Source organism: Corythoichthys intestinalis, chromosome 14, assembly GCF_030265065.1.
Source record: "Corythoichthys intestinalis isolate RoL2023-P3 chromosome 14, ASM3026506v1, whole genome shotgun sequence".
Lineage (NCBI taxonomy): Eukaryota > Metazoa > Chordata > Actinopteri > Syngnathiformes > Syngnathidae > Corythoichthys > Corythoichthys intestinalis.
Genome location: NC_080408.1, coordinates 35667814 through 35691196, shown reverse-complemented (window position 1 = coordinate 35691196; position 23383 = coordinate 35667814). Strand labels below are relative to the sequence as shown.

Sequence of the window (23383 nt, the reverse complement as noted above, 5' to 3'; positions counted from 1 at the left end):
GAACCCCATGCCGGTTTGAGATCCACCAACTCACTCAAATTTGGAGTTAAAGGAATTTTATAACCAAGCTGATAACTCAAATTTTATGACCACACCAATTTAATCACATTTTGTATACATATTATCAGAGGTCGTTAGTAACGCATTACATGTACTCAGTTAGATTTACTTGAGTAACTTTTTGAGAAAAATGTACTTCTAAGAGTAGTTTTACTAAGCCAAACTTATACTTGAGTAGATTTGTGAAGGAAAAACACTACTCTTACTCCGCTACTTTGGGCTACACAAAAGTCATTACATTTTTCCTCTTTATTCCATGTATTAGATTTATAATTTTTTTGCCAGCGATGCCAAGAGTAGGTCTACCCATTTCACCAATGAGACATCGCAACAATAATGACATGACTCCATTACACCAATCTGACGCAAGCTTGCCGTTCTATGATCACGCCAGCCTGTTCAATAGCGTGGCCTCTTTAAAGCACCGTAAAAAACTATGTATTTGACATAGAGCGCTCCCCTCAACATGACTCGAAAGCAGGGATTGAAACCTCTCTCCCAGTTTTTATTTGACACCGATTGACCACAGAAAACCGCGATATTATCCTTTTAAAATTTCATAATAGTAACTATGAAGGAACTATTCACTATTCCAACTAGGAATTGTTTTCTCCACTAGAGGGCAATTATGCTCTTTGGATGAATAATGCTTCATTTCTGTCTTTTATTTTTCTCTTGCCCGAATTCAGTAATTTTTTGGGGGGGGGGGTTCTGTAATGGGTTATTGTACAGTATCAGTAATAGTATTGTTGTTGTACAGCAACAGTTCATATAGATAAGGTTTTACTGAGAGAAAAAAATACTATTGTTAAAAAAATAATAATAATAACAAAAAGCAGTTACTCACAATGTTACTCATTACTTGAGTATTCTTTTCACTGGATTACTTTTTTACGTGTACTTGAGTACATTTTTGGGATGACTACTTTTACTTAAATAATATTATTTTGAAGTAACGCTACTCTTATGTTACTAGTAAACTAGTAACATTTTTGGCTACTCTACCCACCTCAGAATATTATTACCATATACAGTGTTACCTCGACATACGATCGCTCCGACACACGATCTTTTCGACATGCGACCTAAAATATGACCCGCCATTTGTTTCTATATCCGACGACATGCTCGAAATACGACGATTTTTGACAGTGCCGCAGTTTCTTTGTTTTGCCGGAAGACGGACGCACGGCTGATTTTCTTGTGAGAGAACACTGGATCCAAAAAAGTGAAGCTTAGCATTGAAATGAAGATGTGAATGACAGCAAAATATAAGCAAGGTGTGTGCATCCATGAACTGGGTCGACAATAGGGCCTTAGAATGTCAATCTCGGCCGGCGGTCCTCCTCCGTTCGCCAGTCTTTATAAGTTAAGGTGACAATTCTTATTGTGGTAACATCGCCAAAGAAATCACCAGCTTCGTCAGGTTTCTAATCATTTATTCCATCAACTTGCCCACTGTCCGCTCCTGTTGACGCCTGGATCGAAACAGAAAGTAAAATAGCGCTCTCTTGCTCACCGACATGTCAGCCCCGCGGTGCGTTCAGGTAAGACAAAAAAAAGTCTGCCACATTAGAACCCAATTCATTACATTATTACAGGTATTACTATTATTATTATTATTATTGCTATATTATATTATTGTTATTCTGATTTTTATTCATAATGTATTTGTTTTGCTCTTTGTAATTGCTATTTGCAATAATAACAGCAGTATTTATCAAGGATTAATAAGGCTATGGAACAAATTAATGGAATTATAATGTATTCTTATGGGAAAATCCTGCTCTACATACGACCATTTCAACCTACAAACAAGGTCCTGGAACGAATTAACTTCGTATGTAGAGGTACCACTGTATATGCAATAAAAAACACCTTGGGTCAAATCAAATGTAATGAGTACTATATTGTACAGTATATAGGCATTTTTTAAAAAATGATACGGCTTTATGTTCCTAATTATTTTGTATGCCCACAAACCCCCGGTTTTCGGACCCCTGCCCTGTAGTAACAAGGCCCAAAATGGCAGGAGTCCCAGTGCTATCTTGCTGCCAGTGGAAGCAGAAAAGAAGGGTGCCATTGGCAGTGTGTGTCATTGACCTGTTGATGGATGAATGGTGCTATAAATACTCTGACAAGGTGGCAGAGAGAACTAATGATGTGATTTGAAGGTTTTTGTGTGCATGTGTGTCATATGCTGCATGTGTGTGTCTGCTTTCCCCGGACATGCTGTCCTCCTTTGTTCAGCCGGGGTTCCTGTCACAACCAAAAGCTCCTGTTTTAAAATCCAGTAGAAACTCCAAAAAGGTAAACAACTCATTCTGGAACTTGAATGGTTTGTAGTGAGCATTCACTTCCAGGTGTTTACTAAATTCTAATTCTTGGAAAAAGAACATAAATTGTATTGTATGATATGGTAAGCACTTTGTTTCAACAGGGACAGTGCGCAACAACACTTTGATCAAGACAATGTCAGGAAAGATGCTCGTTGCCAAGTGCCATTAATGCTCGTTTCTACTGGTTTTCTGCCAAAATGTCCTGCATCAGCGAAATGTGCTAGAAGAGTCGAATTTGACAGCCAAAGTACTAACGTGTGCTTTTAACTTGGTTTGTTTAGATGCATACGGACAGAAAGTATTAAAAAATGCTTAAATGTAGTTATATCAAATAAGGACAGTTTAAATATGCTACATGACTAATGTGGTCAACAGATCAACACTCTGCTTTAGAGCTACCACAAGAAAACAAAGTGGTTAAAAGTATGAGCGGGAAATACATGCAAAAACTATTTTTGAGGCAATGAAAAGGTAATTACATAAAAAAACTCAATAAAAATAAAAATAGTGAGTATTACTAAGCCTGTCGCAATATGCAATAATTCCATTTATCGCACAGTAAATAAAAATTAAGGCGGTAATTTTTCCGCTGCGGTTAATCGCCTCGCGTGCCCGTGCGTGCGGCAGACGTGCTGTTAAAAGTTCGGCTTCCTTGTTACCAACTACGCAAAATGCGTCTTCGTTCCGGGTCCGTCAAAAAAGACGCCGGAGCCGATCCGTTCCCATTATAATCCTATTGTTCAACATATACCGGCCGCGTCAGTGCTCCGGATTGACTGCAGACCATCTCCACCGTGCCGGAGCCCGCCGGATGGTTTAGGCTATTTTTATTTTTGCCGGAGACGCAGCCGTCAAAATGGGTGGAGCCGGGCCTGGAGTCAACAGCCCAGTTGCTTATTCACGGTTTAAAGCGAACATGGACAAAGAACACTCCATCATGGAGGTGGAAAGTCACAAAGTGATTTATGATGCAGCAGATCATCATTATAAGGACAACATTAAAAAGGAAGTTGTATGGTTTCCTATTATGAGTGTTTTTCTGGCAATAATATCAAACACACGACGTGCTGACAACTTTGTTTTTTTATTAACACATGGCGCTTAGAACACTTCCTCAACCTGTGGCTCTCGGCAGTCGGCAGGCTGTGTCTGTCTCTCTTTCTCTCTCTCTCTCTCTCTCTCTCTCTCTCTCTCTCTCTCTCTCTCTCTCTCTCTCTCTCTCTCTCTCTCTCTCTCTCTCTCTCTCTCTCTCTCTCTCTCTCTCTCTCTCACTGCCGCGTCACATAAACAAAACAACATCACCGTTGCGTTCAGGGTGCCTCGGAAAACATACAATCAGAATATTACACATGGAACGCTATAGCAGAAGCTATGAGGGGGAAAGTTTTCATTTGCTTAAATGCTTAAGTTATTGAGTGCAATTTAATTTATTTTCTTGAAAAAGGCATTTTATTTATTCTTTGTTCTGTGCGGTATTATTATTGTTGTCTTTTACTTAAAAGAGGCATAGTCTATTGTTTTTAGTTGTGATTTCCTAAGAAGTATTTTTGAATTTAAGAGTAAGCATTTATCGTGTTTAAATTGGTGTACTTGATCTCCTAATATATACTGTATTCTCACTGTGTTATTGTAAATTGGTTTAAAGAAAAAATAAAATTAAAAAAATTGGGGGTGGGGGGCGCAATAATATCGCATATCGCAATAATTTATGAGATAAATTATCGCAGACTCAAATTTGTTAACGCGACAGGCCTAAGTACTACCGCTTTTAACCGATGTGCACATGCGTGCGGATGCTTGCGAAAGCACGCTGAGCATTTTGTAGGACGTCTCGCCGCGTCGGAAGGAATTGCAGAACAATGGTAGTCTCTGGGCAGGCTGTTTATAATAGTATGTGAAATAAATGACCAGTTGCTGAGTTATCATGAAAAACTAATTTACTGGACTGTCTCAGAAAATTAGAATACACAATATTCTAATTTTCTGAGACAGTCCTGCATATTGTTCTATGTAAAGGACGTCAGCCAAGGTCGGCCCCCCACATTTTTACCACGCCAAATCTGGTCCCCTTTGCAAAAAGTTTGGACACCCCTGCTTTAAATGGTGGATTAATGTACAGGACTGTCTCAGAAAATTAGAATATTGTGTATTCTAATTTTCTGAGACAGTCCAGTATAAGCAATATGTGTCAAATCAGACACATGGATTGTAAAGATTTTTTTTATTATTATAATCTATAAAATGTATGTTTTGAAATAATACTTTTATAGAAATGGCATAATATCACTTTGACCTTTCTGAACTCCTGTTCAATTTGTATTGATACATAGGCCAGAGCTGACAGTTAACAAGTTGAGACTGACTCAACATTGCCTCTATTGGTGGCAACCAAGTATTAAACTTAATTTTGCTCTAACCATTGCTACAGAAGGAATTCTTAATGCTGGATTAACAAATTAGAGCAAACCAGCTACTGTTGCTGCGTCGGCTAGATTGCTCCAATTGTATTCCATCTGAGAAGTGTTGTGATGAATCATAAATGATTTGTGTTGTCTGTGCTATTTTTAATGTTTTTGAAGCGGCAGTACTCTACTGCGGTGCCATATCCTTTCGTGCAGCCATGTCCATTTTCTGTTGCACTGATTAAGGTTGTGGGTGACTTTGAGTGGGAGTAGGGATACTACTAGGGGTGTGTATTGCTTCATATCTGTTTATACGATTTGCATCACGATTAATCCCGAAACTACACTTTAAGGCGATTATTGTGATATTTCTATATCGCTTTAGAAAAAACAAATCAAAATACATAAAAGAACATTCATATCAATTTATTCTTGAAATATCAGCCAACATTCAAGTAAACATGTTTTTATGTTTGAACAACATATGGCTTTCATTATGAAAGTTTGTCTTTTTTAGTGCAAACCAGCTTCAGTTTAAACCTGCTTGAACGCAGAATTCTGAATATGAAAAAAAAAAAAATCTTAAAGGATGTATTACATGTTAATAACGGACATTTATTTTTTACAAAAAAATAGCTGGTCAAAACATTTGCTTGAGCATCCAGGTATACCGACCGACAAGGGATCAAAAGACCAAAAATAACCGCATTATTTCTTTTGCATTGCACAGCTTTCATATTGTGTTGCTCTTGTCACACTCCATGCCTCCATTTTTTCAGTAAAAGCCAAAATCAGCTCGAATTTCAGACTTATAGAGGTGCTTCAGGGCATCACATATCTTCCTTTTGCTGACTGGCTCCAAATCCTGCAAAACTATAGTGTAAAGAAGCCACCCTGGATAACTCTCGCGAGATGTTGTTGTTTGTCCAGCAGATTGGAAGCCAAGGCAGCTGCGCGCTGCAAACTCGTGGACGGGAGTTGAAGTGCAACCACTGTATGGTTTATTTCCACTAAAAACACACGTGTGAGAATCGATAAAGACAGATTTTGAATCGATACGAGAATTGCGTGATGTAGTATCTTGATATAGTAGTATATAGTACAGTGTGTATCTGACAATCGATTTTTTTCAACACCTTGTGTACTACCCAGACAAAACACATGCTGGCGTAGGAAGAACATGCTCTAGACAAGGAGGGCATGAACTTCAAATCCACAAATGTGTGAGTGACAATAGAAGAATGGGCATTCAGCAATGTTCCCTCTAAGCTGCGCGAGTACGCAATTACACACTGCTTGCACATACTCAGCGCAAAAGACAAAATTATGCAATGCACAAAATAAAATTTAACAAACGTATTGTCGTGTCACAGCGCCGCAGTGATGTGTCAGCGCGACACTCTATTGGTGCGTTCGATACGGCGACACAACGCTCCTATGTGTGCATTCGATACAGCAACGCGACGCTCCTTTTGGTGGTGAAAAGTTAGCTTGACTGCTCTGCTGATTTTTATTTTCCTTTGCCAACTTTGCAACACTACACTATTAAATAATAACTAATTTTAGAACTGACAGAATCTAGTTAATTAGACCAACAAAATTGTTTTCTGTACCATTTTGCAACATAACTCAATGAACAACAGGTGTCTAGCTAATAATACATTATGGTTCACTTTACTTACGCTACGCAGCTTATCGTAGCATTGACAGTGTTGTGCATATGTGCCCTGCCCATACGCACCGTGCAAGTTAGCTAGCTAACAACAGTGCAGCGGAGTTAAGAAAGGCAAATGCTAACCCCTTATCATGGCGAAAGGAACGGGCAGTGATATTACACTCATCAAGCCAAAGAAAATAAGAAATGTGGTTCTTTTAAGATGGAATGGCTGTCAGAGTATGTGAAAATAGAAGAACAAGCGGTGAAGCTGAGTGAAATTTTTTTCCGTTGTTTTTCCTCCCTCTTTTGAACCTGTCCTGTATACACTACAAATTTCTAATGTCTTAATCAGATATTTTTTCTTAAATCTATTCAAATACTTTTCTCCGTCTTGTTTTGAGTGTTAAAGATTAGCTAACAGATTAATGTGTTAGATTAATCCACTTACTTTAAGTAAGTAAATATTGATATTTGTTTTTATCACCTAAAAGTTGGTCAATTTTCACTTAAATCAAGAAAAAAAAAAGCTTTCAAATAGTGTTTTGAACAATATTCTTGAATTAAGAACATTTCTGATAAACAAGCTTTTTTTTATGATTAAATATACAAACTTTTTGCTCAAAATGAATCTGTGAAGCTTATTTTTAGCTAGCTGTTTTTCTTATTTCAGGAAATCTTAGAGAAATTTACTTTAAGCACTGGCAGGTAATTTCACTTATTTCTAGTAGATTTACACTAAGAAACAAGGGAATTTAACTTGTTTTAAGGAGGTGTTTTTTTTGCAGTGTAGCTGCTCAGAAGTGGAAAATAGGAATCTTGAGTGTCCTTATTGTCTGAACAGTTTTAATGTGAGAGTTTGACATACTGTACTCCCATTGTGGTTGTTCATTATGTTTTATTTATTAACTCACCCATGCTACAACTTGACCTCATCCAGGCCAAAGCAGAACTCTTCCGATGGTTAAAGCAGGATTCTCACATATTACAGTACACATCTCATGAACAACAAGATTTTTGTCTTTTTCATTTTAAGTTGGCTAAATCAATTACCGTATAGGCCCGAATATAAGACGGTGTTTTTGCATTGAAATAAGACTGAAAAAGTGGGGGTCGCCTTATATTCGCGGTCCAGACATTATTCCCATTCACGACGCTAGATGGCACCAGATATCATTGAGGAGATGTTCTGTCATGAAAGATCTCAGCTACTCTCAAGTTTAACCAGTTTGCATTATTTTATTGCAATTTTTTTCCTTATTCAGATTTGTTTCAAGACTACAGTTAGTTGGACTTCACTTTGATGGTTAATGCAGTTATTGCAATTTTGTTGTTTTATCACAATAGATTGGTTTATTTACATTTCAAAAACCAGAAGCCATTCATTTACGAATGCGATTGCACTTTAGTTTACATATTTAAATGTTCATATATTAAGATTTGAATGAGGCAAAATAACATGCTTTTTTCCCCCTCAAATATATTGTTACAATCATTTTTCAGATGTACTGTAATTATTTTCTGTACAAAAATTAACTTGGTGTTCAAAAAGTCTTTTTTCAAACTTGTGTCTTAAAAAAGAGGGGTTCGTCTTATAATCAGGGCCGTCTTATATTCGGGCCAATACGGTATATTAAAAGTAAGCTAATGACAATTGCTGCTGTAATTTCACTCTTTTAATAAGCCATATAACTTGCTATGATCCAAGATTTTCAACAGGTGTGATATTGGTGTGTGGCCACAGTTTACACATCTGATGTTACTCACCGTGGCCCACAGTGTGCTCAGACACATGAAAAATTAGAGGGAACATTGGCATTCAGTTGTTTATTTTCCCACACAGCGATGCACACATGTACTTATTGTAGGCCTGCACACACGTGTGTATTTGCCTCGGGTATGGATATGCGCAAAGTGTGACGAGTGACTATGAAAAATCAAAGCACGCTTCACTTTCATTGTCAGCCAAATGAGGCCTTTGAGCGGAACGTATAGTTGTTGAACCTTCTTTAACACGGCTGTCCTTCTAATCCAATTTCATCTGTCTAACTCCAGATTTGCCTGTTTCAGAACATCAAGACACAAAGGGCATTATTTAAGAGGCAGTGGGGCAAAAATTAAAATTCTCTTTGCTTTAATTAGACGTATTTTGTGGTGTAATAGTCAGGAAATAGTCCGTAGTGTTGTGAGAGTTCGGCATTTGATTCTGAGGTTTTATGTCGGGGACTGATAGTACTTTGTGGTCACGACTGATTTAGCCATATTCCTCCTATAACGAAGCTGGGACTTTATAAATGTCAATCTTACGGATAAATAATTCTTAATTGCTCAACGCCAATAGAAAAAAAGAAAACAGAGTTTAGATAAGGGCCTCTGTGGAAAGCAAACAAAAGATTCTAATTGTCATTAGGGCATTGTGATTGTGCAGAAACACTCTATTAGTATTCAAACACAGTGGGAGAAAAGAAACTTGGAGATGGCATACTAAGTACTACTCGATGTGTGAATGCGTGTGTTTGTGTACACTCAGAAATATGGGAGGAGATTTCCTTTGTGGCATTATGTAGACATCCATGACCAATTAATCTGTCTCACATTCAGCTTCCACTCGCAGATGGATGCTTTATTAGAGACATTTTCTAATCAGGAAGCAGCACCTGTTAAAAGATCCACTTTTACCATTTACCAGTTACTTACAGGGTTCAAAAATAACCCTGGATAATGCGTCACATGCTGCTTCTCTACGTTTAAAGACAAATATGTTATCTGTTCACATGTAGGTAACCTGCATTAACTCATTCACTGCCACCCTGTTATGTGTATAATATTGACAGAGTATGCGTTGTAGTAGTTAGTAACATTTACTTTATAGACACAGAATAACGGCAGTAGTCGTCTAATCCGTTTCATTCGCTGACAGCCCTCCCAGTCAAAGTGGTTGGACGTCTATTGCCATCAATGGCAGCCAATAAGTTAACTAATGTGGCTTGTCTGTATTATTGTACTAAATACGGAGTAACATCAAGAGTTGACGTTATTGTTGGCAAACATACAATTCTTTCCAATGAATTGGCCCGTATGACACAAAACGAATCACAAAGACATTATTATTTTACCACATTTAGCATACAGTTCTGGTAAACTTCATAACAGCTTAATGGTGGGTCTTCTCCGACTTAAGAGGCTCATCATACTGATAGAAAGCCACTACACAGTAGGTCATAGACATGCTTGAGTATGAAAGGAAACTCAGAAGTCAAAATGTGGTCGACCACACCCAAGATAGACGGCAAGAAAGACAAAGATGTAACATGTCACCACGATCAATGGCGACGATTGTCTACCCCCTCTCTGGGCCCCCTCCCACCCTGTCTAGTGGAGGTATAACACCTTTCTATGCACTTAAGCCATGACCACTGCAGTGCGCTAAGGGAGCGCAAGGGTATGGATCGCCTCTTGTCCCAGATGCAATCGGCACTATCGATCGCGCTAATGCTGGACTGCGGAGGAAGGCGAAAGGCTGCGAGAGGCAGCGAGGGGGAGGGAGAGGAGGAGGGGAAGAAGAGGAGAAGGAGAGTGAGTGCTGCAGGAATGCATCCCCAGGGAGCCTCTGCTGGGCCGGGGAAGGGCTTCAGGAATGCTCCCCTGGAGATCCCGAGTGAAGGCTACGGGCATGGCTGCAAGAATGCTCCTCCAGAGATTTGAGGCCGGCTGGGGTAAGACTGGAGGAATGTCCCCCCTTTTCTTCCCCCAACCGGAGCACCCCTTCAACTTCAGGGGCTCCGAGCGAGGGGAGGCGGGGTGGCCCCTGCGGCTCCAGGATGGCTGCGGATCAGGTTTCCGTGTGAGGAACGGCATCCTGCCGACAGGGCTTTAGGCCGCCTTGGGGAAGAGACAGGAGGCCAGAGGGCTTTTTTTCCGCAGGGCTCTCCAAGAGAACGCTTTGCCGTTGCTTTGTTTTTCACCAGAGGAAATGAAATTGTTCGCAGACGAACAACCACGTTTCTCCACACTCCTCGTTTACTTGTATACAGAAATGAGATTTTTGGCCGCAAACTTTAATTCAAAAGATGCCTTTTTCCGCACATCTGAAGGTATTTGAATAGGCTTGTGCACACACTCACACACGCATTTGGCCATTCTTTCATTACGGCTCCGGCTCCCCGGAGCAACACCTTTCCTTGTGTCCTTAGCCCCTCCTTCCCTCCTCTCTCTCTCTCGAGATTGGCGCCTGGCTATTTTAACCCTCTGCGAGATGACCTTTTTAATAAGTGTCTTTCTCTGTTTTTCTGCCAGCCACTGTGTGAGCAAACAGAGCATGTCTTCTGCCTCCCCCAGATAAAGGAATCAATCAGAAAAGGGTGCGACGGAGAAGCAGTGAGAGATAACTGGGCCATGTATGGATTTATATTATGTAGATTTTTCCCCTTCCTTCCTTCTTCCCTGTAGACATCACACTCGACTTCAATAAAGCACATCTCGGATTTATGAGAGAACGCAATGCTAACGCTCCAAACAATAACATCCTTGGCAAAATGCACAACGCTGAGGTAATGTGATGGAAATGGTGCGGACACTTTTCTAATATGCGATTTGACGGTGAGCGGGATGAGCATTCCTGAAAGCTGTGATACGTCTTTTCCTCCCGTTTGAATGCATTAACATCAAGTCTTTGGGTCAACCGCATGGAAACATTTAGTAACATCCCCTGACTATGAGCTGCGCGCTGGCAGTCGAGCTGTGTTTTTTAACAGTTTCCAACAGGATCCCATTAGCTGTACTGTGTAACTTTCTGCATTGATCCAACATCTACTATACGAATGCCAAGAAGACTGTGCCAAGACTATATTTGCTTCAAAATGGCTCACACAAGACGAGTAAGTGACAAGAGCAGGACCTGATTAATCCAGTTTAGGGCCGAGTTCTACTTTTGTTTTGTTTTTGTTTGTCTGTTTTCTTTATGTGTTGGTGTCTTGCAGCACCCTACTGCAAAGGGTGCCACGCTGATTACAAGGATTCGAAGAGACAAGAGGTGGTTTGTCGAGGGAAGGATCGCTCTCTGCTGGCATACCGTTTAGGCTGGCGTCCTGTCTCGACCGTGCTGGCGTGTGGGGTGCTTGTTACATGTGAAGAGGTTGGGAGAAAAAGAAAGACAAGGGGAGCTTTAAAGTCGCAGGCTTTGGCTCTTAGTGTGCCTGTGCCAGTAACATTAACAGGAGTGTCATTAGGAATTCAAAGCGTATGCCCTCATGAGAATGCCTCTCTCGCTCACTCTTTCCCTCTGTCTCTCGCTCTCATTCTCTCTGCTGCATACTGCACACATTATGCACTGTATAAAGTATTTATCGGCCTTTGTCAGACGAGGACTGCATTTCCGCTGAAAAACAATCACGATGAGAACGGAGAGCTTCAGCTTGTACGCTCAAGTCAAAAGGCAACTCTTTGCATCATCATCAACGCCCGCCTCTATTAAACACTCTCTTGTATCTGCTTGTTCAATCAGTCATTTGCTTGGAGCACTCACGCGTGCACACATGCTATATAGTAGCAGCACCTGCGTGCATTCAATTTGCAGTTTCGGTGACACGTCGTTTAGCACCCCACGGGTTCTACTTGACCTCCTTCACGAATCTCACGAACCAGCTTTTCCTATCAGCTTTACTTAAGAGTATTTTGCACAAAAAAAATGTGATTTGAGTGCGATGAGAGGTTTTCATAAATGTTAGGTGATTATTTCAGCTTACAGTTTTCACAATGAGAGGTGACCAGCTTGGGAAAAATAAGGATTTCTATTTCAAAGCTGCTGTTCTGTTGGCGGCTGTGGCGCAGTTGGTAGCTGGAGTTGTCCTTGGACCGAAGCGTCAGCAGTTCGATTCCCAGCTACGACTGCCCACTGTCGAAGTGCCTTTGGGCAAGGCACTGAACCCTGATTAACCTCCAATGGGTTGACAGCGCCTTGCATGGCAGCAGCCCAATTGGTGTGTGAATGTGTGCGTGAACGGGTAAATGTGTGCTAATGTAAAGCGCTTTGGGCATGGTAACCATGTAGATAAATGCGCTATATAGGTACTGTCCATTTACCATTTACCATTCTGTTGCGAGTCAAATCTGTAACAATGCTTGTTACTCAACATAACTTAATTACCAAACTACAGACCCCAACGCGCACCTGACAATAAGCCGCACGGCCTGAATTTCACAAATTTAAGAAATAAATATATGTATAAGCCACAGATGAGTATGAGCCGCAGGTGTCCGTGTTTTAATATGGGATATTTACTGTACATAGAGAGATGTTAGAAAGTCTTTATTCACCAAACTAATGATTAATAATCTCCTTATCCATATGCAACGGCCTCTTAAATCATTCACTCCCAGCCATTTTCACTGGAGCAACCCCCTTCGCTCCCGGCCGTTTTACTGGATTTTGACTGATTTTGCAAGGCCCACAGAAAATTCAGTTCTATTGCTATATAAACATGGAACCCACAAAAAGAAAGATTAGACTCTTTTCTTTCAGCAGGAAAAAAAGTTAGCTCATATCTTTTTCCATTCTTTAGAAATCAGCATTAGAAAATAGCTTAGTTTGAGCAATTTTCCAATTTTTGAAGAAAAAACAGAGAAATTGAGCTTTTTATAAAAGCATACATTTCAAACATAACCTTGACTTTAACACAGCTGTTTTTTGCTTTTTTGACATCCCAAACATCTGAATAATGTTTTCCTTCTACAAAATAACATAAACAACAAGACAAATAAAGCTTTTGATAGCAAAGTAGCAATTTATTTATACATAACTAAACTATTGAACTAAGAGATGACGCTGTTGCGCGTTTCGGGCTGAGTCACGACACACTAGAGAGTCACGAGAGACACGAGCAGCCGAACACGGCAAAGCGAACTCTACTCAACGAGCAACACAGACTCAACAACATCATCCGCTACACTGGTGATCCCGATCGTTCTGCTCGGTTGTCCAACGCCTGGCATCCCAGACGTCCTCCCGATTCTTCTGCTCGGTCGTCTTCCACCGTCGCCCCAGCCGTGTGGCCCGAACGTTCGTTCCGTTAAATCGGCTTGTGCCTGCCGTCCTGTGTGGGTGGATTTTGGGGAGGACCTGTGTGGTGACCGCTGCCTCATGGCAGAGTTCACCTGAGGAGCTTGTGTGGGGCATGTTGTGTTCCTGGGGGGGACTGGTTTGGCCGCCTGGGTCGTTCTCCACATTTTTCTTACGCTTCTTGCTTCTTCCGACTTCCGTTTCCTGACATATGACTTCTTACCAAATGTGCTACTGCCCTCCAGTGGCCAGTTGTATTGCTTTAAAATGAATTTTGACCATTGTGCTTTAGAGCGAAGATGCATCAGAATCTAGAGATGTCTCTTGTGAAAAAAACGTAAAAGACATATAAATATGTTTTGGGGACACTGACACAGTTAAAAATAGAACGTATTTATATGTTTTTGAGAGCAAATGAATTAAGGAAGCCAGACAGTACCACAAGTCACCATCGTATTCTCCAAGGCAGTCTAAAACAATAAAAACACTGGACTTTGGAAAAATTGGTCACTACAATTCATTCATTTTTTCATTCATTTCATTCATTTATTTCAGGCCATGATTTTCCTTGTCGAGACAGCAAATATATACGGCTCATATAATCATATAACAAAAAAAGAGCAGCAAAACTAAGTAACATTGCAACATCAACTACATGCCTGAAAAGGAGTGGGAAGAAGAAAATTAATTTGATCCCTCCCCTGTTCTCATCTAATTAAGAAAAAAAAATTCTTGCTATGATCTACTTGCTATAATCACGAAGAAGAAAAAAATTAGAATCCACTTTACCTTCAATTTTACGAAGAAGAAAAAATTAAAATCTACTTTACCTTCAATTTTACGGTTGTAGCGGACAGAGTCCTCCCCTTAGTACTTAATGAACTGGGCTAAGCACTAGAATAGCAGTTTCATCGTAACACATTGTAGCTATCTTTCTTCTTCACCTATGGCTAGCCCCTTAACTATTATTCTGAAATGCCACCAAGCATCAGAAGCAGCCATCGTCGGCAGTAACGTCCCTTGTGCTCGATGAAAATGGCTAGCCGGTAGCTCTGTGTTGGCCTTTCGAAGAAAAGTGGATATCCATCATTTTAAAATCCGTTTCACCACTCATAGTGTATCGTGGTACTATAGCGGTACTTGGCATCAGATGGGGCCTTTTGTTGTACAGTGATTACTCGGTACTTCACGCTTCAAACTTCGGGCCCTAGTCCATCGCAGATTTTTTTTCAATTAATAAATAAATAAATACAGATGAGCCTTCCCGAGCCCATCACAAAGTCTCACTCTCCCTCCTGCTGCTCTTTGTTGGTCAGGCAGTGCACTGGAGTTTCCTATTAATAAAGACATGCGAAATTTCCGATTCTTAGATTATTCGCGATTCTGCTGTGGAAGATTCGAGAACGATTCACAAACATCCAAATTCCGATTATTTAATTATACCAGGTAAAGCGGAACTAAAACACAATCAGCGCGGTCTTTGGGACGCAATGAGGAACAGACCGTTAGTAAATATCATGTTCAACCGCTCTTATGCCGCAAGATAAAAAAATAAAATAAATAATACCTGACTGCGGCAGACAGCCGCTACAAACAATGCCCAGTTGCTAGTTGCTACAAACATACGGCCGCTACAGTAGATATCACATATATATATATATATATAGAACTAAATGCGAGATGAAAGACTACGGTGGCGTTAAAACATGTATAGAGATCTAGATGCGAAATGACAGACTTGCCGGCGTTAGTAAACAGCCGCCATCTTAAAGCAGTAGACTTCTCTAGAAGGCTCTGTTGTAGCGAACCTACCGTATTGGCCAGAATATAAAATGGTGTTTTTTGCTTTGAAATAAGATTGAAAAAGAGGGGGTCGTCTTATATTCGCGGTGTAGACATTATACCCATTCACGACGCTAGATGACGCCAGAGTTCATTGAAGCGATGTTCTGTTATGACAGCTCTCAGTGACTCTCCCCATTCACGACGCTAGATGGCGCCAGATATCATTGATTGATAATCTCATGACAGATCTCAGCTACTGCAGTTATTGCAATTTTGTTGTTTTATCACAATAGATTGGTTTATTTACATTTCAAAAACCAGAAGCCATTCATGTACGAATGTGATTGCACTTTAGATTACATATTTATGTTCAGTTATTAAGATTTGAATGAGGCAAAATAACATGCTTTTTCTCTCAAATATATTGTTATAATCATTTGTTTCAGATGTGCTGTAATTATTTTCTGTATAAAAATTAATTTGGTGTTCAAAAAGTCTTTTTTCAAACTTGAGTCTTGAAAAAGAGGGGGTCGTCTATAATCAGGGCCGTCTTATATTCGGGCCAATACGGTATTTAAATTTTTATCTAAAATACTCCTTAATCGACAAAATCTTGACTTGAATCTATCTTGAAATGATGAAACAGTTTTAAAACTTTCACATGTCGAAAGTAGACAGAAGGGAAATTATGGAATAATGGGAGCAATTTTAACAACTTTTTGATTCACAACATTAAATCAATTGAATGTAGTTTAAAGCTGCTGATACAGAATGGGGACTTGAGTATTTTATCTAACTGTTTTGAACTGTTAACTTGATACTGAAAAATTAGTTTGGTTTAGCCTGAGAGGATTTTTGAACAATTTTGGAACTAATGTACAAAACATTAAAAGCGGGGGGGAACCAATCATCGATTTATAATCGGTTCGTAGCCTCTGAATTGTAATCGAATCATTACGTGCCCTAAGATTCCCACCTCTACTTATTGAAGTTAACAATTATTGACGCATGTTGAGGTTTGATTTCGCCACAGATGCTTGGGAGCCGACGCTTCAAAGCGCCACATGCGTCAATCATCGTTTAACTTGTAAAACAGTTGCTGTGGCAACTCGTGTGTAAGTGAGCAGCTTGAGCTGATTGGGGTGAACTCACTCAATGAAGCGTTTAGTAAAGACAAGCATTTTTCTACATTATTCATGTTTAAAAATAATTCGGTGGGACAGAAACATTTTTAAAACTTATGATAATTACATTTGAAGTGCTTAAAAGCCATTTATTATATATATATATATATATATATATATATATTAGTTTTTTTTTTTTCTTTTTTTTTAAATTATTATTATACTTTTGGAAAAAAAGTAAAAAAAAATATGCCTCAAAAGTATCTCTTTCCAATGCTAAATCTGAATAAATACATTGAACACACACAAAAAAATTAATTTTTTGGGGGGGGTTACTTTGCGGTTTTTCACTTGTCACGGCAGGCTGTGGTCCCCATTAATGGTGAAAAACGAAGGATCCCTGTATGTGGCTTACTGTTAAAGGGGCCTATAGTGACAAAACAGACCTTAATTTTAACTACTATAAAGTGTTGTTTTTGGCAGCCATTTTAATTTCCGTCTTAGTCTTAGTTTTTTGGATGAAAATACTTATTAGTCTTAGTCATATTTTAGTCATTTCAAAATGTGTTCGTCTTCGTCTAGTTTCAGTCACTGAAAACTCAGACAAATTTCGTCTCGTTTTAGTCGACAAATCCCAAAATGTTTTCATCAATAAACTTTAAAAGTTTTAATTTATGAATAAATAAATAAATAAATAAAAGGTTTCCAATAATTTGGAATGAATATGGCAGACGAGCACATAACTGTAGAGTCTACAAGGACATCGCCATTTTCATGATACTACACACTCAGCAGGAAAACAGCACATTATTTGCAATTAATTAAACTCACCTGGACGCCACGAACTGTATGTAAAATATTTTCCAAGAGTTAAAGAAGACACCAAGTCACCACGGTAAATGCTAATGCTAACACGAACGCTGTGCTAACACGAATGCTATGCTAATGCCACAACTTAGTTTAGTGTGTGATGATCACTCAGCAGGCGTTGCACATCACATGAGTGACACGAGCAAACGCTGCTAAATGCGTTCTAACTACACATACAAAAAGAAAATATCACACGTTGTGAATTATGACGGAAACGATGGCAAATTTTCATCTCGTTTTCGTGTCATCAGACGACAACTGGCATCCATCTATTTATGTTTTAGTCTCCCTAGACAGTTTTCAGCACGTCATTGTCATGAAAAAAATTGTTCGTAGACGAAATATTTTCGTTATCGTCATCGTTGACAAAAAGAACACTGCTAGTATGTAAAACTCTTAAAACATTTTCAATTGTAAGTCACAATCCTAGTGTTGCACAAGGTACCAGTACCAATGCCAGACCACGATAACTCAACGGCTGCTTTTTGCATGCACCACATAATTTCCCCACCATATAGCGCACCTGCGTGGATTTCATTGAAGTTGTGTTGGCCCAAAATACTGTTGTCTCACTTTGTCTCTGTGATGTTGGCCAAGTCTTCTCATTGTTCGCTTCATTTTCAGCATCACAGGCATAAGAATGTTACATTAAATCTTAATATTGCAGCGTCTGGCCGAGTTGGAACTGCCGAGCCTGTTAAGCCGCTGGTGCTTTTCCTCCCTCGGCAGGGACACTTGCTCGCAGAAGTGGAAAACAGTTGCCTGAAAAGACAACTCTCCCATTGTCAGTACAAGTCACTTCCGCAGCAAAGAGCTTTAAAGTAATGCCGGCTCGGAAAGGGTTTAAGTCTTGTACAGAGAAACTGTCATGGTAATTGCATCAGACCTTGACGTTGGCACCCTTGCTCCCGCTCGGTAACTGTTGCACGTTTACGAAACATAGAGACGGCAAACGCGAAGGTGATCATTTTCTACTGTGAGAGTTCGTGGCTGCTTTGCGAGGAGGCAGGTGGTGATTAGCCGGTGATGAGTTGACCGCTTGCGCATCCAGTGCACAACACTGCTGGGTGGGGCTGCGGGAGCCAGATAAGCTTGGCATCGGGCTTATCTTCCACAAGGACACGCTCCAAGCCTGCCAGCCGGTCTGCTCACATTTCTATTAACAAAATTATTAATGCTGTACAGGTTATGCACAGCGACTCAGAAGAGGAGCCAAATCAGTCTCAGCTCAGATTGGGTTGCATTAAGAAAAGATATTTTAAAAAGTCGTGTTCAACACAGATGAGGTAGTTTCATCCATCCACTATAAAGGCCTTTTCACACTAGCGTCAGCCCAGTGTCATTTTCAAGTGTTCCAGAGCTCACGAAACTTTAAAAAAGCCCATTCATCAAGGCTTCGTCGGCCGTGATTTGCATATATCCGTCTAACAAAACAGAGTGATATCACAGATATAAGTACGCCTGCCCCTCTGCTATTGGATGGGTTGTTGATGTCAGCGCGATGGGACTGTGATACTAGAACAAGTCTCTATTATGGGCCATCCAAAACAAATGACACCGCTCACCTTTGCCGAGAAATCCACTCCTACATATACAATGAATGGGTTGCCGCTGAAGCCTTCCCACTAGGCTGCCGCTAGTTTGAAATGGCCTTAAACATTGTTAAAATTTCATTTATTTGGTAGGAAAATTATTGAAATTATTATTTTTTTCAACATAATGTTTATTTGTACATATAATCATAAGATTTTGATATGACATTTTTCAGCCCGTCCAACACGTGTGTTTTTTCTAGAGGCCCTTCAAATGTTACTGCAAACTCAGGCTTTAGATAATTACAAGGGTTTAAAAAATAATTATGTCTAAGTTCAGACTAGTTGTTTACTGAATTGTTTTGTATGTTCTTCAAATTATACTGCAAACCCCAACTATCATCAAACAACAACAACAAAAAACAATTCTGATCACGTTGGCAATGTCGGAAGCAGACATGACACACTGTCAATCATGTTATGATCAAAAAGTTAACACTTTATATATTGTATCATCTTATATCTCACCATATAGACAAGTTTTCTGAGCGAAATATGGGCAGCGCTATCTTGGAAAATGTCTGCTCCAAACTTCCGGTACAACATTAATTGCGGTTGAAGTGAGCAGTGTGTTGACAAAGTTCAAACTGCAAAATCAAGCCAGAGGAACCCACGGAATCTCCATAATGGATTCAGCATGACGTAGATGAGATTGTATTATTTTTCTTATCACTTCATGGACAAAATTATAAAAACCTGTCAGCCTGTGTTGACGTGAGGTATATGCTGGCCACTTGAGTGACCAAAATGAGGTGAAATTACAAATTATATTACATTTGCCGAATGCAGAAGGGTAGATTTTGTTGTTACAAGGAAATACTACAAGGTATGTACATATAAACACAAATAGTATGTCATTCATTTTTATTGCAGATATTGATCGCAATAAAACATTTAGACTACATGATTCCATTTCTGGTTTTATTTAAACGATTGAACGCATGTGCAAAACAGATAATAAGTCACAATATATAAAATTATTGGAAAAATAACATATGAGAATATAATATCAGACAGCAGAGCGAGCAGAGCCTCGCCAAACTTTCACCTGACATTACGGCCTCCAGACGCGCTCGCTCCCGCTGTCCTCGTTAATTCCAGCTGCAGTGCCGTATCTTAAAGTTGCTGCAGTTAAAAAGCCTGTAGTTGGATCTCGGGATTGAGCCTACGGTCCGCTGCGAGGCGAGGCACCGCCTCCCAGCCTCTCGGCCACCCTTGGGTAGAACGACGTAGGCCATGTCCACACGTAGCAGGGTTTTATAAAAACGAGGATTCTGCCCTCATACGTCGAGGAAAAATAATTGCGTCCACACCCGCACATTTGTGTAGAAAAAAAAAAAAACATTCCACAGCCAACCGCTTTCATACATTTTTAAGTACTTTCAAAACAATAAAATAATTGTCCAAAATACCCATTATTCAATAAGGACCACAGCAAGAGTTTGTAAAAAAGGGGAAAAAAAATGGAAGCAAAAAAGCGCCTATTTAACATACTCCAAATGTAAAAATTGGTCTCATGTGTGACGTGACGACAAAATTTGTCGCAGCCAGTGACGTAAATCTTCGGTTATCAGTGTCCACATGATGGAGCCACAAATGCAGAATTCGCAAACCTTCACCTTCCCCGTCGTTTTTAAGAACCCTGGTTTAAATCTGCATGCGCGTGTGGATGATAGGTCAAACCGTAGAAAAATATCTTCTTTTTGCCAAATACCCTGCTACGTGTGGACATGGCCGTAGTCTCGATATATGTCCATCAACGTATAGTAAGTGTTGCTGTGAGGCACATTTACTTATCTTTCCTTGCCTAACAGTGTTTTCCACCTGTAAAAAAACGAACAAAAAACTTGTAGCACTTGAATCTACACGTACTGAATAGCAACAAGCTAGCAGCAGATAGCATGTGTTGCAGCCAGAGTTGTTGTCGTAAATAATACCGTATTAGCTCGAGTATAAGACGGTGTTTTTTGCATTGAAATTAGACTGAAAAAGAGTGTGTCGTCTTATATTCGCGGTCTAGACGTTATACCCGTTCACGACACTAGATGGCGCCAGATATCAGTGAAGCGATGTTCTGTCATGACAGATCTCAGTTACTCTCAAGTTTAACCAGTTTGCATTACTTTATTGCAATGTTTAGTTACAGTTAGAGTTCACTTTGATGGTTAATGCAGTTATTGCAATTTTCAAAAAGTCTTTTTTCAAACTTGAGTCTTGAAAAAGAGGGGGTCGTCTTATAATCAGGACCGTCTTATATTCGGGCCAATACGGTATTAAAGATCATCATAATTACAATCATCATCAAAATAAAAATGTCAAAGGCAAAAAGTCGTTTCATGCGCAAGATTTTAGCTTTAGTATTTTTTGAGCACCGGACACATGAAAATGCAGTGATCGGAATAACATAACTTCCATAACACATTGGCAACTTGGCTACAAAAAGACCCATTCTTCGTGGTTGCGCGAGCTTGGTTTCACATCTGCCTTCATGAACATGTTGTCCTCCCCTGTTGTGATGGCAGCAGATGGATGCGGTATTTCCAAATTGTCTTTTTTAAGGGATTTTGATGAGTAATGTTATTTCAGCGCCACTGTTGTTTTGGACGGAGAAGTTCTAAAACGGTAGTTGCTTGCAGACATAAGCAAGTAAAGCGGAAGTACCTCGGAAACTTGTCTATGAAGTTATGGATTTTGATAAAACTTAACATAAGCTCCCCACAAAGTTAAGTCATGGCTTATTATTCTTTATTCACGTCACAAACCTTGGTGGAGGTCTTTGAGTGCTTTTGCTGAATTTTGATTGAGTGTATACCAACCAAAAACACAAAGTGAATCCTGGTGAAACTCCCTAACAGTTCATAAGCTTTTTCATGGAAATGTAGCGTGCATTGATCCCCATAGGGTTGTTTTTCCCTCAATGGCGTACATGCCAAAGCTGCCAGTAATGGGAGGGAAGAAGGAAATGGAAGGCCATGGAAAGAGTGACCATTTAGACAGGTTTACGTCTCCCGGGGGGTTAAGGGCTTTGCGCTGTGCAAAGCCAGCTGTGACGGCATCCTGCTAGCCACTGTGCTTTGGGAACTTTTCGGGGCTATCATCTACTCAACATTTCCCTTCTTTTCGGCCTCTCCCTGGGGTAGATGTTTTTGTTGGCCATGGTGAAGCTCTGGGGTGGGGGCCGCTATAGGGCTCTCTGGAGCAGCCACTCCTATACTTCAGCATATGTGGATTCAAGCCACCCACAAGGACAGGGATTCTTAAATATCATGTGAGGCTAACGCATTGGTTCTTGAGCGCTAATTGCCCCGAACAGACTGGAAGGTGGCGTTCATAAATTGAGTTTAATGTGCAAGATGGGTGTCGTTGAGAGTCTCTGAGGCCGGCAGCTGGACTTTTCCTCAGCGGTGGGAAGAGAGTCTGTAATTTTAAAGCCGTGCAACCAGGTACCAACTGAGTTGCCCCCTTAACGTTAAGAACAGCACACAGCATCAGTAAAGGTAAAGGTCATCTAATCTATTCCACCTGCAATCTGCCCGGCCGTGTGATCGTTCCCGAGCAGTCGATCGATTGATCTGAGAGCCTCTCTGAAGAGAGAGTGGCAGCCACTCGTCAAAGGCGGCGCAGAGTCAGAGATATTAAGACAACATTCACAAGTGTACCTGTGTTTCTAAACAGGGATTTTAAAATCTAATCATCTTTTAAAAAAAAAAAAAAAAATCTTATGCCGTTTGCTCCAAGACCAATTACCGTCTCTCTCTTCAGAGAAATACCGACAACCGCTTTTTGGATGTCTTCAAGTATAATAAATGAGAGGAATAAAGAGACATTTATAGGTTACCGTCTAGCACATTCTGTTGACTGTCTAGCACATTGTCGTAATCATCACCCTGTCTGTTGAAATGTGGCAAACTTGACAAAAAATGGATATTGAATGTGATAATGACGGCGTTGCTTGCCCTTGGCATGAACTCAGAATCAGGATTAAATTAGACTGCATTTAAGATAGGAAAGCAATTCAATAAGTGTGTGAAAGTTTTGTTGCCCCTTGCGGGCTTTTAGACCTACAGTACAGAAACATTCACTGTGTACTATTTAAATTAAATTCTTGTAAATGCAAAACCAATTGACGCAAGACCCAAAAATAATCAATTCTGATCCTTATATGAACTCATCTAAATTACTTTTACTAGTTATATGTTTGAGAATAGAGTGGTACCATTCTCTACATCATCTAATTCAGCTGTCATATGCACAGTCTCATTCTATATGCAATGCATGCACTCAAAAATCAGATCAACCAAATCCTGCAGGACAAACTGATGGCCAGTACAGGTGGGGGTGAAGTAAACAAAATGATGATCTCCATATTAGGATATTAAAGACATGGCTGGTGCGTCATCATGCTTTGTTGAACATATCCCAGCAATAAAGTCAACAGAAGAAAAACCGCACTGTGATTGTATTTTAATCCAATTGCCTGATTATTCGGGCCTCCCATTG

The 23383-nt window shown here is 40.0% G+C and overlaps 1 protein-coding gene across 5 annotated transcripts in view; it reads left to right on the top strand.

Annotated features, from left to right (window-relative positions):
• LOC130930327 (zinc finger protein 521-like) overlaps positions 1-23383 on the top strand; it is a 234135-nt gene that overhangs the window by 34845 nt on the left and 175907 nt on the right. The window lies entirely within an intron of this gene.